This window comes from Lytechinus pictus, chromosome 3 (assembly GCF_037042905.1).
Source record: "Lytechinus pictus isolate F3 Inbred chromosome 3, Lp3.0, whole genome shotgun sequence".
NCBI lineage: Eukaryota > Metazoa > Echinodermata > Echinoidea > Temnopleuroida > Toxopneustidae > Lytechinus > Lytechinus pictus.
This window is the reverse complement of record NC_087247.1, coordinates 74,175,661-74,193,419: the sequence shown is the minus strand read 5'-3', so window position 1 is coordinate 74,193,419 and position 17,759 is coordinate 74,175,661. Positions and strand designations below refer to the sequence as shown.

The 17,759-nt window shown below is 35.4% G+C and overlaps 1 long non-coding RNA gene across 1 annotated transcript in view; it reads right to left on the bottom strand.

Annotated features, from left to right (window-relative positions):
• The window catches only part of LOC129256712 (uncharacterized), a 7,700-nt gene extending 797 nt beyond the window's left edge, over positions 1-6,903 (bottom strand). The window contains exons 1-2 of the long non-coding RNA XR_008584080.2: positions 6,812-6,903; positions 1-2,045 (exon numbers count right to left, since the gene is read on the bottom strand). The exon at positions 1-2,045 is cut by the window's left edge and continues 797 nt beyond it. This is a non-coding gene — a long non-coding RNA (uncharacterized LOC129256712). The remainder of the gene's footprint in view (positions 2,046-6,811) is intronic.
• Positions 6,904-17,759: the final 10,856 nt, after the last annotated feature.

The window sequence follows — 17,759 nt, the reverse complement described above, 5'->3', positions numbered from 1 at the left end:
AAGATACAGACAGGATTTATTGCAGCTTGTGCATATCAATTTTGAAATAAAAACTCCTTTAGTTAAAGACATATTGTACCTTCCCAAGATTCTCAATTGTATTGACAATGAATGTCACCTGTTTGTAAATAATATACAGTGCATCCAAGGAAAATGAAACCAAAAACTTTTTTTTTGTCATCACTTTATTAGAAATTATGATACACAAATGACCAACCACTGTAGTCTCCTCTTTATTCTGATATAACTTAGACAATTAGACAAATAATTAGACAATGGCACTAGTGTATTGTTATTGGTCTGTGCCATGGACCTGGGTTGAATGTTAAAATTCTTTTAATCAATAAATGAGTGCGAAGAAAGGATACCAAAAATCATTTGGTAGACAGTATTCAAACTTCAAAAGAAAAATCACGTCTCAAAAATTTGATATCTGTTCTTTAATATGATACCTCAATCAAAGGAAATGATCAAGAAATAACAAGGTGTGTTTCTTTGAAAAAAATGCTTTAATTTCAATAGTATCAAATCAAAATGTTTTACCAGCTAGCTGTTAAACTTATTCAACACTGCAATTTGTTCATGACCACCCATGCATAAAGTCTTTTGTTAAACATGTGATAGCTAAGGTAGGCAATCTGTCAAATGTACATTTTATGTGAATTTATGACAATGAGCTAATATTTTTAAGAAACAGAAGTTTTTTATATTCCTGGATATTTTTCTTTGATTGAGGTATAAAATCAAGACATATATTGAAGTTTTAATACATGTTATTTTGAAATTAACACACCAAGTAAATTTTTGTTATCCTTTCTTCAAGTTGTATTTGCTAACTCATGCATGAATGATCATCTCAGGTATACAAAATTCATATTGATATATAGTAATAAGTAGCAGGTGAACACAGAACAACAATTAAAAAGATTATTTAACAAATAGTAAGTCATTGAAACAATCGGTGAAGACTCTTAGCTCTATAAAATACATTACAATGTCCCAAGCTTCAAATCTTACCTTAACCTTAATCCTAACATAATTCTGAACTAAAAACCCCATCCCGACCTTAACCCTCGCCTAAAATCCTAGGAGAAATAAGTGGAACAATTGTCCTACTTAAGAGCAAATGTTGCGTTACGTAAACTATAGCCGATGCATATCAGTTTAGAATGTATGACTCTATTTAACCCTTATTAAACCCTTATTAAAAATTTCGTCACTACGCCATCAAGCGAAATCTTTTGTCCGCGCTGCTCGCTGACTTTTTACCTTCAAGTCTTGTGCATCTTTTGAGACCAAATTTGCAGCGTCCGGGTACACGGTCCCGAAATTACACATCATTTTTTGAATGCATATCAGACCCGAAATCGCTCAAAAACGTGATTCCGTGTAAAAAGTCAATGCAAATTGTGTTTTTTCAACCAAAAATAAAAAATGTATGATTATTTTTACTTTTGTTGGATTGAATGGATTTATTTTATGCTATATATGATTGCAAAAGTGTCCCCAACAAAGTTTATTGGAAAAAATAAAATAAAAAAAGTTTGAAAAAACTAAAAATACATTTGAAATTTATTACATTTTTGCAATTTTATGTAGATATTTGTTAGAAATGTAATTCCAACCAAAAATTAGCATTCTACTAGCTTTATTAATTGAGTTAAAGGCAAAAACACACACACAAAAAAAAAATAAGGGCAAATTTCATACACTTATTTGCAAAATTAATTAATAATACATAAATAATCAATTTTTGAAAACTTTTATTATACAGTCTTGTAGTTTACATCTGGCTCTACGCGCATGCAAATTTTCGTGGCGATCGTGCAATCAGCGGCCGAGATCCCACCCCCACCCCCCTGTATATCCTGGTCTAAAATAGCCCAGTTAAGATAGGGTAAAGGACCTGAAAACTTCCATCTGCTTTCCATACATATCACCTGTTTGGTAGTTGCAGGAACCTTTGTGCTAATCTTTCTATTGGATTCAGTATACTAGAATCAGGGTAGCGATCAAAGATACTCCTCACAGCATCTAACCAGGGCCTGATAAACATATAGGACAGAATGGATAAAAATACCCTTAAATATCATAGTAGGGCCTGGTAAACATATAGGACAGAATGGATAAAAATACCCTTAAATATCATAGTAGGGCCTGATAAACATAAAGGACAGAATGGATAAAAATACCCTTAAATATCATAGTAGGGCTTGATAAACATAAAGGACAGAATGGATAAAAATACCCTTAAATATCACAGTAGGGCCTGATAAACATATAGGACAGAATGGATAAAAAGACACTTAAATATCATAGAAGGGCCTGGTAAACATATAGGACAGAATGGATAAAAATACCCTTAAATATCATAGTAGGGCCTGATGAACATATAGGACAGAATGAATAAAAATACCCTTAAATATCATAGTAGGGCCTGATAAACATATAGGACAGAATGGATAAAAATACCCTTAAATATCATAGTAGGGCCTGGTAAACATATTGGAAAGAATGGATAAAAATACCCTTAAATATCATAGTAGGGCCTGATAAACATATAGGACAGAATGGATAAAAATACCCTTAAATATCATAGTAGGGCCTGGTAAACATATAGGACAGAATGGATAAAAATACCCTTAAATATCATAGTAGGGCCTGATAAACATAAAGGACAGAATGGATAAAAATACCCTTAAATATCATAGTAGGGCTTGATAAACATATAGGACAGAATGGATAAAAATACCCTTAAATATCACAGTAGGGCCTGATAAACATATAGGACAGAATGGATAAAAATACACTTAAATATCATAGTAGGGCCTGATAACAATTTTGGACAGAATGGATAAAAATACACTTAAATATCATAGTAGGGCCTGGTAAACATATAGGACAGAATGGATAAAAATACACTTAAATATCATAGTAGGGCCTGATAAACAAATAGGACAGAATGGATAAAAATACACTTAAATATCATAGTAGGGCCTGGTAAACATACTGGACAGAATGGATAAAAATACACTAAAATATCATAGTAGGGCCTGATAAACATATAGGACAGAATGGATAAAAATACACTTAAATATCATAGTAGGGCCTGGTAAACATATTGGACAGAATGAATAAAAATACACTTAAATATCATAGTAGGGCCTGATAAACATATAGGACAGAATGGATAAAAATACACTTAAATATCATAGTAGGGCCTGGTAAACATATTGGACAGAATGGATAAAAATACCCTTAAATATCATAGTAGGGCCTGATAAAAATATTGGACAGAATGGAAAAAAATACACTTAAATATCTTAGTAGGGCCTGATAAACATATTGGACAGAATGGATAAAAATACACTTAAATATCATAGTAGGGCCTGATAAACATATAGGACAGAATGGATAAAAACACACTTAAATATCATAGTAGGGCCTGATAAACATATAGGACAGAATGGATAAAAATACACTTAAATATCATAGTAGGGCCTGATAAACATATTGGACAGAATGGATAAAAATACACTTAAATATCATAGTAGGGCCTGGTAAACATATTGGACAGAATGGATAAAAATACACTAAAATATCATAGTAGGGCCTGATAAACATACAGGACAGAATGGATAAAAATACACTAAAATATCATAGTAGGGCCTGATAAACATATAGGACAGAATGGATAAAAATACACTAAAATATCATAGTAGGGCCTGATAAACATATAGGACAGAATGGATAAAAATACACTTAAATATCATAGTAGGGCCTGATAAACATATAGGACAGAATGGATAAAAATACCCTTAAATATCATAGTAGGGCCTGGTAAACATATTGGAAAGAATGGATAAAAATACCCTTAAATATCATAGTAGGGCCTGATAAACATATAGGACAGAATGGATAAAAATACCCTTAAATATCATAGTAGGGCCTGGTAAACATATAGGACAGAATGGATAAAAATACCCTTAAATATCATAGTAGGGCCTGATAAACATAAAGGACAGAATGGATAAAAATACCCTTAAATATCATAGTAGGGCTTGATAAACATATAGGACAGAATGGATAAAAATACCCTTAAATATCACAGTAGGGCCTGATAAACATATAGGACAGAATGGATAAAAATACACTTAAATATCATAGTAGGGCCTGATAACAATTTTGGACAGAATGGATAAAAATACACTTAAATATCATAGTAGGGCCTGGTAAACATATAGGACAGAATGGATAAAAATACACTTAAATATCATAGTAGGGCCTGATAAACAAATAGGACAGAATGGATAAAAATACACTTAAATATCATAGTAGGGCCTGGTAAACATACTGGACAGAATGGATAAAAATACACTAAAATATCATAGTAGGGCCTGATAAACATATAGGACAGAATGGATAAAAATACACTTAAATATCATAGTAGGGCCTGGTAAACATATTGGACAGAATGAATAAAAATACACTTAAATATCATAGTAGGGCCTGATAAACATATAGGACAGAATGGATAAAAATACACTTAAATATCATAGTAGGGCCTGGTAAACATATTGGACAGAATGGATAAAAATACCCTTAAATATCATAGTAGGGCCTGATAAAAATATTGGACAGAATGGAAAAAAATACACTTAAATATCTTAGTAGGGCCTGATAAACATATTGGACAGAATGGATAAAAATACACTTAAATATCATAGTAGGGCCTGATAAACATATAGGACAGAATGGATAAAAACACACTTAAATATCATAGTAGGGCCTGATAAACATATAGGACAGAATGGATAAAAATACACTTAAATATCATAGTAGGGCCTGATAAACATATTGGACAGAATGGATAAAAATACACTTAAATATCATAGTAGGGCCTGGTAAACATATTGGACAGAATGGATAAAAATACACTAAAATATCATAGTAGGGCCTGATAAACATACAGGACAGAATGGATAAAAATACACTAAAATATCATAGTAGGGCCTGATAAACATATAGGACAGAATGGATAAAAATACACTAAAATATCATAGTAGGGCCTGATAAACATATAGGACAGAATGGATAAAAATACACTTAAATATCATAGTAGGGCCTGATAAACATATAGGACAGAATGGATAAAAATACACTAAAATATCATAGTAGGGCCTGATAAACATATAGGACAGAATGGATAAAAATACACTTAAATATCATAGTAGGGCCTGATAAACATATTGGACAGAATGAATAAAAATACACTAAAATATCATAGTAAGGCCTGGTTATTTTGGTAGTTTATAAAACAAGGGAGGGACCTCCTCGGCTACCAGCTCCCCCCCCCCTTTTATAATCATGACCTTCGACCATGGCACCCATGTTGTCCATGGCCAGACTTGTCACTGCCATAATCTACAAATTGCATTGTCCTTTTTTTCAAAAATTGTATGATTCATCATATATGCTAATTTATGCACAATTTATGAATAAATTCAGAATTCATCTTTAAATCAAGAAATAAAGGTCTAAATAGAACACCATAATTTGGGATCCAGATTCTCTTTGTGGACTACTACGGAAATCTCATATGAAAAAATTGAGATATAAAAAATAATCTTTTTATGTTTTTACTGATTTACAAATATCTTACATATTTCTTTCTTTTTTTTTACTCCATTTTTTAAAATTATTTTGTCAATGGATATTATCATTGGCACTACCTGAATCATAAATAATATATAATTAGCTGATTTCAATGAGTAGAAGTAATACATTTATGAATTGGCAAGGAACAGAACTTGCATTGGATTTTTGTACATGAAATCATGTTTTTGATCAATTTTTTTCTGATAAGCAGTCTTGCTTCAATTCAGACCCATCAAGCAAAGCATCAAAGGGTGGGGGGCCCTAAAACACTTTGTAGCCCCACCCCCCCTTAACCCAGCGAGGCTTAAATATAATACTAGGGCTCAATAGACATATTGAATAAAACAGTCAAAATATTAACTTGAACATAATAGGGCGTAATAGATATATGTGATAGAATGGTCAATATCCACTAAATAAAGAAACACAAATGGACAATAATTTTCACAAATCTCCCTTCCCAAATCTCTTACTGTGGAATGCCACAAAATTGTCTACATCTTCTACTTTTATATTACTTTAATGACATTAAAGCTGGATCTGACTTTCAACCAAAATATTTGTCAAGGTTTCAAGGTTCTATGGCTTGAAAATGAAAGGTAAAGCATAAACAATGAACAAATATTAAATAGGAACTCCAGGCTGAAAATAATTACACCTGAATAAATAAAGTGAAATCAGCGAGCAAAACACTGATAATTTTTATCAAAATTTTATTACAAATAAGTTATTGACTTTTAAAGTTTGGCAATATTTTGTGAAAATGAATTATATCATGTATAGCCTTATGAAAATGAAATAGGTGGACTGATGATGTCCTGTCTCCACTTTCCTTTTTTTTTGGTGATTACTTCATATTCTCATAAATGTGTGTATGATATGTCTCCCTGACTTGTAACAAAATACTTTGCAGCAATGATTATATTAAACATTAAATCAAAATTCAACCCATATTTCATGTTTTTATTCTTGGAAGACAAAGTTTGAATATAATTTCACAAAATAAAATACACATAGTAAGGGGAATGTGACATCATCAGCTTGCTCATTGCATATTCATGATGACATGCATAGAAAATATTCACCAAAATATTAGTACTAGTAATACAAAACTTTAAAGTAACTTTGTTATTGTTCCTTTTCTTCAACTTACCTGATCAAGAGGAATTTTCTCAAGAACTGTTAATTTTGATTCCTTGGCCAAACTCTCTATTCCATTACCAGAAAACATATGGGTTATCTCCTTTAATGATAAAAAACAAAGGTAAAATTGATAAAAATAACCACTGCATTAAATTAAAATTTTAATGTTAATGTTGCATTGAGGAGTAGTTTGTGTCTGCTTTCTACTGCATAGGCCAATTTTGAATTATAATACCTTGGTCACATTTGCTCTACGGCGGCCGTACAGCGAGTTAAAAACAGCCGTTTTAACATTTTTTTGTACCAACTACATATAGGTGGTTTGCATTAAAATAAAAAAAAAACAGCTGTTTTCGACTCGACGTACGGCCGCCGTAGAGCAAATGTGACCAAGGTATTAGTAACATACATAATGAGAAATACTGATGCACTAGAAAATTTCAAATTCAAAGGGAAATGGACGCTCCTATTCTAAAATGTTTGAAATTAATATTAGATTCATTACCCAAGATTAATAATTTGCATCGTGTGTGAAATTCTCACAGCAGTGTAACCTAGATTGACATAAATGGATGAGCGCACTAGCATGTTGCACATGGCTTTTGCTTGCTCTCCAATTAGAGCTTCTAATTGCTTGTTTTAGGGGTTTTTCATTAATCATTATTGTACCATTTTTTTTGTATTAGTGTTGAGAAACTACTAGACAAGTTTCAGTCAGCAAAGTGCTGGATTTCATGTTGTACTTTGATGTACAAATTTGGAAAAGGTTGGCTCTTGCTGTACTCAGTATACCATGTCTTTCCTATGCCATACTGTGTAAGTAGTATTATCTATTGTATTGTTCCTGCTTGAATGAACTTGAACATCTGGATACAAGTCAAGCACAATCAAGTCAAGCACAATGAAGTCCTTTCATCTGAGAGTCTTTGTTGCTCTGTGTTTGTGTGCTTCCTTGAATGACTTTGTGCACTGCAGTGAATGGTCTTCTGTGCACCCTTTTCATCATGGACTATTCACAAGGAAGCACTTTCTAAAGAGGAGAATCCTATACAGCTCAAACTGCACTGCCTCCTTTCAACTAGAACTTCTCAACGCAGGTGATGTTCATCCAAACCCCAGACCTTATGACTATATTCAACATGAAGAAGTATCGCCAACGTCACTTCGACATGGTACAGCTAATGTTCAACGCACGATCAAGTATTCTTCTGCTACCCTTCTTGAATTGAGGAATTCCAAGAGAAATCTCCCATTGGACATTTGTAACCTCATTCACTCATATGGTATTCAACGGGGGAAGACACGGCGAGGAACTCGAGGAGGCCGTAGAAAGAACTCTATTACACGTGATAAGCAGCCAGGATCGTCATCATCATCTTCTTCTTCGAATCTTCAGCTCTGTTCTGTAAACGTACAGTCTGTGCGCAATAAGACTGCCCTCATTCACGATTTCATCTGTGACAGCAAGGTAGACTTGGTTGCCATTACAGAAACTTGGCTTAATAATAATGACTCAGCAGTTCTGTGTGAACTTACTCCCAATGGGTATCAAATTGTTCATCATCCACGAAGTGGTCGCCATGGCGGTGGGACTGGCCTTGTGTTTAGAGAGACAATTGATGTCCGTATGGCAGCTGCTAGTGAGGAGAACTCTTTTGAGTTCGCTGAATATATTGTCTCATATCGGTCATTTAATATGCAATTGATTAATATTTACAGACCGCCGTACTCAGAATCTCATCCTGTAACAGTTTCATCATTCATATCTGAGTTTAATGATTACATCCAATGTCATTTGTTGGCTAATCGCTAATCTCCCATTGCTAATTGTTGGAGATTTTAATATCCATGTGGATACTGTCAAAGCAGAGGCAAGATCTTTTTTGGATCTGCTTGAGTCTCTTTTTTGCACACAACTGGTTGATTTTAGTACACATATTCATGGTCATACCCTTGACTTGATGATTTATCGACAGTCAGATGAAGTTATAGTTGGCAAACCTTTGCCACACAGTTCTCTTTTGTGTGATCATATTCCTGTTATGTGAACTCTTAACTCATACAAACCTCCACTGCCTTCTAAAGTAATGTCATTCCGTAGGCTTGGAGTAATTGATATTGATGCGATGAAGCTTGATATAGCTGATAGTAATCTTTGCAAACTACACCTTGTGATCTTGAGGAATTGGTCTCATTATATGATGTAACCCTAAATACATGTAGTATCTTAGATAAACATGCACCTGTCGTAACAGAAAAAGTTGTTCTGCGAACTCAAGTACCTTGGTTCACTGATAATGTAAGGATTGCAAAAATACAGAAAAGGAAAGCTGAAAAGCGTTGGTTAAAATCTAGGATGGAGAGCGATTGGAATAGGTATAAGTCACTGCGCAATCACATGTTGCATGTGTTCAGTGGCGTAACTACGGGGGGGGGGGGGGGGGGGGGCATGGGGGGCACGTGCCCCCCCAATCGGCTGGCAAAAAAAAAAAAAAAAAAAAAAACGGGAGAAAAGGGAGAAAAAGAGGGAGAAGAAAGAAATGTAGTGGGAAAGAAGAATTTATTGTACATTATAATAATATATTATATTATATGTTGTGTTATATTACATAAGAATTATTTTTTTTTTCATAACTTTATGAAACATAATGTGCTCAGGGCCTATTTGTTCATTATTCCTGGTACTAGCATTGTCTGTTTAACGAGATATACATGTACAATCATGTTGTACCAAAACGTCCTGTATTCAAGTCAATATGCACCAAATATATATCATCGCACTTCGAGTTATTATTGTTTTATGTAGTGACATATGCTTCTTTTCATGACTACTTAAAGTGATAGCCCCATTTTAAGGTCTGTATATAAAAAAAATCCTTGTTCGTGTTCGTGCTTACGTTCGAATTAGTGGATTGATGAGATTTGTCTGCTCTTCATGAATTCCTGTAATCGGTCCTTAAAATGTCTCTTTTTCTAATGCAAATATCAAAAAATTTCAGCTCGCGCTTCGCACTCGCATCATTTGTTTAGTGAAATACGTATGGTCATAGTAGATTCCTACAAACAAGCCTTAGAATGCCCCTCTTCAGATCTGAATTTCCTATATTTTCAGCTCGCACTTTGTGCTACTGAGATGCGTATGATAAGGCGTCTTGTCAAAAGTGTGTGTGTGTCTTTACCTTTATATTCTACGGCGAACCCGCTGAGCGTGCCATTGTCCATTTTTCTTTCCTACGGGTCAGTGCTCTTGCCATTCAAGACGCCAGCGTGCCCTTTTGCAGCGAAAACGGAAGCGTCCGCTTTTATCTTTTCTTTTGACACCCCCGGTTGGCTCTCCGAGAAGATGTTTTTGCATGAGCGCCCTCTATGTCCACGATATCGGTGTTTTAGGCCCGATCTCTAGTCACTGATCTGAATATCGTTGTGTCCTTGTATCGGTGTGCCTAGTCCAGTGGGGTATATATTTTCCAAAGTTACGCTTTCACAATTTCTTTTGATAATTTTTCGTTTCGGGTTTCAGTATATGACAAAGTTCAATTAGATTTAGATTTCATTTCTTTAATAAAACAATTAAGCTTTAGCCCTTTAGCACGAGCATTTTGTTTTATTTTGAAGAATATACCGTTAAGATATTGACTTTCTAAAAGTAAGTGTTCAGGCGCGGGTGAGATTTTATTTTATCACACTGAGCCCACACAGTCAGCATTGTCGGGTGAAAAGGAAAAATATGGAGTTGTCCTTAACATCTTTGTAAAGTGCAAAGCCCCTCACAAAAGATGCAATATAAATCATACCTGGGTCCAAAAATGATGGCATTTAAATTTATACATTGAAACGCTACTGTGACAAAAAAAAAATTAAATACATAAGATGCAAGCGTTTTTTTTGTGTGTGGAAAAAAGATGAACACTAAGGACATCGTTGAAATTCAAATTTGAGCTAAACATAGGCCTATATCTAATTTAGCCGAAGTGCACATCAATTTTACTCTTATTATACATGTTTAAAAATTGCCATGTTAGAAACTAATATATTCACACATAATACAGATGCCGTGCAAAACAAACGAATAAAATATCATTAATTTGAACTTTAAATATCAAATTGGATGCTCAAGCAGTCATATCGGTCATTGTAGATTAAATGCACAATTCTTGAATTTCATTGCCCGAAATTCAGAACAAAAAGTACTTTCGTTACTTTGTAAGACAATTACAAACATCTTTACCTTCGAACGAAATCAAAAGCACTTAACAAATAAATATTGAAATGATCAAAGTTGAGGTAGTCTTGACCATGAATTGAGTTGAGTGTTAATAAAGGAATCATAGCGTCTTCTAATGAATCCCATTCTAAACTTTGAATGACCGATAAAAAATATCGCGTGAATTAAAATGCAAATTAACACATTTAAGTGACTCCGACATGATATTGGACATGAAAACCTATATTATCTTTTTACCTGGGATCCGTCTTTATTCTCTTATATAAATTTCCCCTGTGATCTACTATGTGCCCTAGTGTTTTTGATTACCATCCAGGAGCCACAGAACTGAAAGGGGTCTGGGGCTGAGGCCTCCACAAGTACCATGATTTTATGCATGATGTAGTGAATCCGGGAGGAGGGGGTTATCCGGCCCGTGCGCCCCCCCCCCCCACGCCCCTTTGAGAGCCATTATCAATTTTGTTAATGTAAATATGCAATTTTTACACAAGACTAGTGTGCCCCCTTTGAAACTCACAGCATGTATTTTAATGAGAATATGTCGTTCATACACAAGTGAGGACCTTCACTTTAGCCTGGTAAACACCTCTTTTCCAAATATATTTGGTTATAAAAATGCACAGAGAGATGGTAGGCAAAGAATGTTCATATTAAGAGTCAACCTATCAAGAGGGAAGTTACATGGTTAATTAAAAATGTGTTGATAAAATATCACTCGAACGTTATGTTATAATCTGCTTCGCCAAACAGTTTTTATGTAATATTGCTCTTTATAAAGGCAAGTATTAAACTACATTAAATGTCGAAATGTTGATAATATAATGGAAACCATATTAAAATGCACATTACGAAAAGAAACAAAATCAAGGTTCTAGAATGGGGACAAAAAGAGAACAAGAAAACTACCAATTTGATGCTCATTTTAATTCCCCGAAAGCCGGACGTTGAAAATGACATGGGCCAGCGCATTGCAAGCTGTATTTAACGGCTTACCCCATTGTCAAGGTAGATTTAAATGACCCCATTCTTGATTGGGGAGATTGCCCTATATTCTTGAACATAGAGGTGGTCTGACTGGTGGCGGATTTCAATAGAAATGACCCCTTGATTGGTGGGGGTATTTCAATGGGAGATTACCACTTTGTCAGCGCGGGTGACTGTCTTGATACTTTGATGTTCCCCGATGTGTCTTCTATTCGAAAACCGTGTTTGCAACTAATCCCAATTATGAGACTATTTGGCATCAAAATGAAAGCCTAACTGCACCCTTTTCATAGATATCGTTTGAAAATAAAAAGCTTACGTTTAAGGTAAAATTGGAATATGAGAAGGCTCTTTATAATATGTAAACCAAATATGATTTGTTCATAAGCATCTTTATAATAAATTTAGTTTATAGAAGTTTCATAGAACAGATGTTATACTCGATTTAGTTACAGCCAAAATATTTCAAAGTCATCGAGAGGGTAAGTATCAGACTAAATAATGCAGGCGTGAATTGCGAGCTTGAAAAGGGATCATTTTTATCAGGGCGGATCCAGCTTTCATCACCAGAGAGAGTGCGCAAAATGCCCCCCCCCCCTAATCTACCGCGCAAAGCTTATTTTTGTTGGTTTCTTTCAAGGGGGAGTCCAAACAGTGAAAATTCTTGTTTGGGCCCTGAAAATTAAACTATATTTCAAAGAGAGTTTGTAATAAAAAAAATATGCGTATACATAATTTTCTTTTATTGGCGTGGTCGTTGGCGTGACCCGTTTGGCACTGGTATGCGAGCGCGCAGCGTTTAAGGTTTAGATTTCTGAAAAGTTTAGACTTGCAGTAAAGCGCTGTAATATTAAGCATTTATTAGGAATAAATTCAAACTGAAACGTAAAAAAAAAACTATAATACATCACGAACCCGGCACCTTAAACAAAAAAGAACAGACCGTGTTGACCATCTAAAACTTAACTCTTAAAGGACTGGAGGGCATGATTCCCCCCCCCCCCCCTCGACGCTTCGCACGATGTTTCCAAAACGCAAAAAGAGAGCGCCGCAAACTTTTATGACTAGGTTTTTTTTTTAAGTCTCGCGCAACTTTTGAGACCAAAGTTTTAACATACGGATATAGCATTGCGACGTCACATGACTTTTTACGAGACAATATCATGCCGAAAATGGCTAATTTTTATACTTTGCGTACTGAGTCTATGGGAGGTGAACTTCATAAAAGGATGATAATTTTTCGTTCTAATGTGTCTGTTTAATTGATTTAGTTGTTAAATGGTCTGTAATAGTTTCCATTAAAAAAACGATGAAAAACAAGCGTTTAGATACATATTTTGTGCTTCACTTGTAAGTGGTATACAAATAATGTAAATTACTATTAATGGCGTGAGTTTCCCGATCTCCTTATCGAAATCAATATCAATGAGAGAGCACAATATTGTTCTCGCTATAAAGGAGGGGGGGTCAGTGTTCTATCAAGCAAAAGACGTAGGCCTATATGTGCATAAGTTCATACCATTGGTGTAGTGATAAAGAACAGACCATTTAACAGACCAATGACATTCAATATGATTCAGGCGTACACCGCTTTAACTGCATGGTAACATGCATCCAGAAATCGAAATATCCGATGAATTAAAAACGTACGTAGCAGGAATGGCATGCAGTTCGGATGTTACAGCACTCTAAAATTAGAATAATCTCGTATTACAAATGTCAATTTTGCTAAAAATGCACACAAACTCATAACTTGATAGACTCGGGGGATGATGTCGTTGATATAAAAATCGCATCGACCTCGATATGCAATCATTTTTTGTACTGCATCGGACTTGACAACCCGCAAAATCTTTTCCAAAATTATCTCTCTTTTTAATCTAAATAATATAATCTATGTATTTCAGGATCATGATATGAAAACCCTTTTATAACAAACATGATAAAGGAAAACGCGTCTCAAGTTATACATGGTTCATTGCCCGGCCGCAAAATATACCAATCATCTTCATTTGTTAATAATCATCAACATTATCACTGATATTATTATTCGTATTATGTCCGTTAATATCACTTCAAAATTATGATTATCACTATCATCATCACAGTTATCATCATCATCATTCATTCATTATCTACTTCCAATCGTTCTCCAGTATCAATTTTATATTCTATATAATTAAAAATATATGAAAGATAATAGTAATGATTATGGTGATGCTGGTAATCATGACCATTAGATCCGTTATATGAGATAATTTATGCGATTATACACGCTAATCGCTACTCGATGATGTTGAAATAATTCTTTTAAATAGCACAAAAGAAGTCGGGACGGTACATGTAGTTAGTGCATACACGTACTTTAATACACTATATCATTACAAAAGATTCCCCATCAGACGGGCCAACGGTCTTTTGAAGTAGGTTCATCTATTGAAATTACGACAATAATCACGACAGCGGATATGGGGAATTAAAGTCTGTGAGCATCTCTCCCATTGTTTTCTGTGGCGAACCCGCTGAGCATGCTATTGTCAATGATTCTCTACTATACGGGTGAGTGATCTTGCTTTTTCATGATCATAGGCCTGGGCAATGACTAAGAACAGTTCGATGAGTATCAATGCCAAGCAATCCCGAAAGGTCAATAATGTTCAATTCTCTTAGTGGAGAAGACTATATCATGGCCCTATTTTCTTTATCTTTCTTTTCCCTCTTCGTATCCTTCCTCATCTCCCATTATTATTCTTATCCCTTTTTACTGCTCCCCCATTCTACATGTACGTCTGCTTCTCCTTGGTAATTCTTCTCCTCCTCCTTCTCCCACCTCATCGATTTATGAAGATAAAATTATAATGAAATAATAGATATGTTAATACTTATAATAGAGAAATGAAGGTGATTGCGATAGTAACAGCGGTGATGACGATATCGATAATTATGGGAGGTCATAGACCATGTACAGCACAAAGTATCAGACGCAATTTCAAATATGATTACATGGCGATTTCGATACGAAATATTTATCATAAATCTAGATCTAGTACATTAATATACACTTATCTTTATATTTGATTATACGTCAAACGAGTGTCCGTCTGCGTTTTGTTTGCTGCTAAGTTTGTAAATGTTTCACATTCAAATCCTAATGTGAATGTTAATGCCGTAACATTCTGTACATACGTTATGCATTTTGTAAATACGTTTATTGTTATTCAGGGCCCCATGGAAGACCACTTCTTATTGGTGAATGGGCTACCCTGTCAAAATATCAGAAATAAATAGGGGGGAGGGTGAATTTTTTTTTCACCCATATTTTCCCCGATCGGCTGCTCAAAGTTGATTTTTGTTTATTTCTTTTAATCGGTTGTACCAGTGTTTCCCTTTTTTTTTTGCTCCACCTATAGGGGGGGGGGGGCGGGCCCTATGTAAATGTAAATCTAACCAAGAATTGGGTCTATACAGCATAATGTCTAGAGGTCAGGGGCGGAACCATGACAGGGGGAAACAAGTTTCGCTTTTAAGGGGGAGGGGGGCACACTTCTGTTTTGGCGGCATTTTTACATTACAATTTTTAATTGTGCCTCTCATAATGGGGGGGGGGGGGGCAAGGGGCGGCTTCCCCCTTTGAATCCCCCAGTGATCGAAGGGTACCGGAAATTTGAGGATGCTGATTCATTCATGGCATGCAATTTTCTTCTCTTCTTTTCCCCTCTTCCTCTCTCTCTCTCTTTTTCTTATCTTTCTTCCCATCTTCCTCTCTATTTAAATATTATTCTCTTCCTTCCTCTTTTTTTCTTCTTCTTTTTCCTTTCTTTTCTTCTCTTCCTTTTCCCTCCTCTCTTTTTTTCTATTCTTTCCCCCTTTTCTTCTCCCCTTTTCTTTGTCTTTCCTTTCCCCCTTTTTCTTCTCTTTTTTTCTTCTCTTCCTTTCTCCCTCTCTTCCTCTTTTCTATTCTCTTCTTTTCCCATCTTCCTCTCTCTATTTTTATTCTCTCCCTTTTTCCATCTTCCCCCTCTTTTTTTGAGCTGGGGGTGGGGGATGAGGCAGTTCCCCCTCGGCCCCCCCCCCCATGGATCCGCACCTGATAGAACCCCATGGTCTCGTATCATTTGACCTTTGGACTTCTCGATGACATTTGATATATCTGATCATAATTTTACACACACTGCGGACTATAGGACCCGTGGACTATCGGACCCGCGGTCTATCGGAATGTCCCCGATGTAAGAGGCCCAGAGGGTTTCCTATTTGCAATTCTCCCTCTCCATTTTTATCACCTATCTTTCACCTCCTCATTTCTTTACCCCTTCCCCTTGTCATGTTTCCTTGCATTAACTCTTCTTCCTTTTATCTTTGAATCTTTAATCCATTTTTTCGCCGCAAATAGGAGCCCGCTTCAACCCCTATAATCATTTTGGTTTTGTTTTCTTTCCTTTCCTGATAATTACTGATGTGGTATAAGTGATTTAGGTTCCTACATTAACAATTCGATATCTATATTTCTTCGGTACACGATTTTCCCTTTCTCTTTCTAATGTTTTTTCTTAAATCTTTTAGTTATTTATTTCGTTTTCTCTCAATTTCTTTTCACTCATTTTCCTTCTATCTTTCCTTTTTCATTCACTTATTTTGCTCTGTATATATTTTCATGAAATATTGCTAGAAGGGGTTCAGAATCAGATTAAAGTTGCGGCCAATTTAATTCCGAGCTTTTAGGTTTCATGTTTTATTCATTCTCTTCTTGTTACCTGAATGAACAATGAACAAAGAATAAAGAACCGTTTCAGCATGGCCACTGCATGTCTTCCCCTCTGTTCATTTCGATATTCCAATTTGTCCCCCTTCTCCCGTTGATTCTCGATCCTAAATTTCTTCCCCTCTCAAATTTCCGATTTTTTTTCACCCTTCCTCTTCTTCCATCCCAATATTATTTTCTTTCTGTTTCCCCTTCCTTTTCTCTCCCTATGACTTCTTAGTTTTCTTCTTCCTCTTTTCACCTTCGCTTTGGTCCCGCTTCTTTAAAACAAGGAGATAAAGAAAATTAAGAGACAATATGTTATCCTCGGGAAATGGTTGCCCGTCCAAAAATTGAACAAACTATTCAAAACAGTTTCTAATACATCTTTGATCTATCTATGCCTAATAGTGCCAAGCTGTTCCAGTCATATTTATTTTATCATTCTATTTCCTTCTCTTTTTATTTGGGGGGGGGGGGGGAGTGCTCCCGAAACTTATTTCAGATGCGAGTAATAATGAATATTCCATGTTGACGTGAATTCTACGAATGGCTTGGGCCTACGAAACGAAAATGTGTGGAATCTTATTTTCCCACCTAAAACATCATGAATTGACTCTCTTCCAATTGCAAAAAAGAGGTTTTCATCGTTATTGTAGCAAATTCGAAAGATCAGTAACGATTTATGACACGTGCGTGATTTTTGATTAAGCTACCGTGGCTTTATGAATGCACCCAAACTTCCATTATAGATGCGAACCACAGTTCAGAAAGCTGATCCGAACTCTCCGATCCGACAGTCAATATGAAGGCACGCATTTGTTTTGGTCGTAGAGGGAGCTATTTAGAATAGATTCTTCGGTCTTTCGACAGAAATTAAGACATGCAGGAAAGACGAACAAAAGAACGGTGGCGTCAATGGGCCTTTGATGGCGGCCGTTCCTTTGAAGACAAGGGAACGTTGGGCGGGAAAGCCGAAGCGAAAACCCGGATGCGGTAAGAATGGTA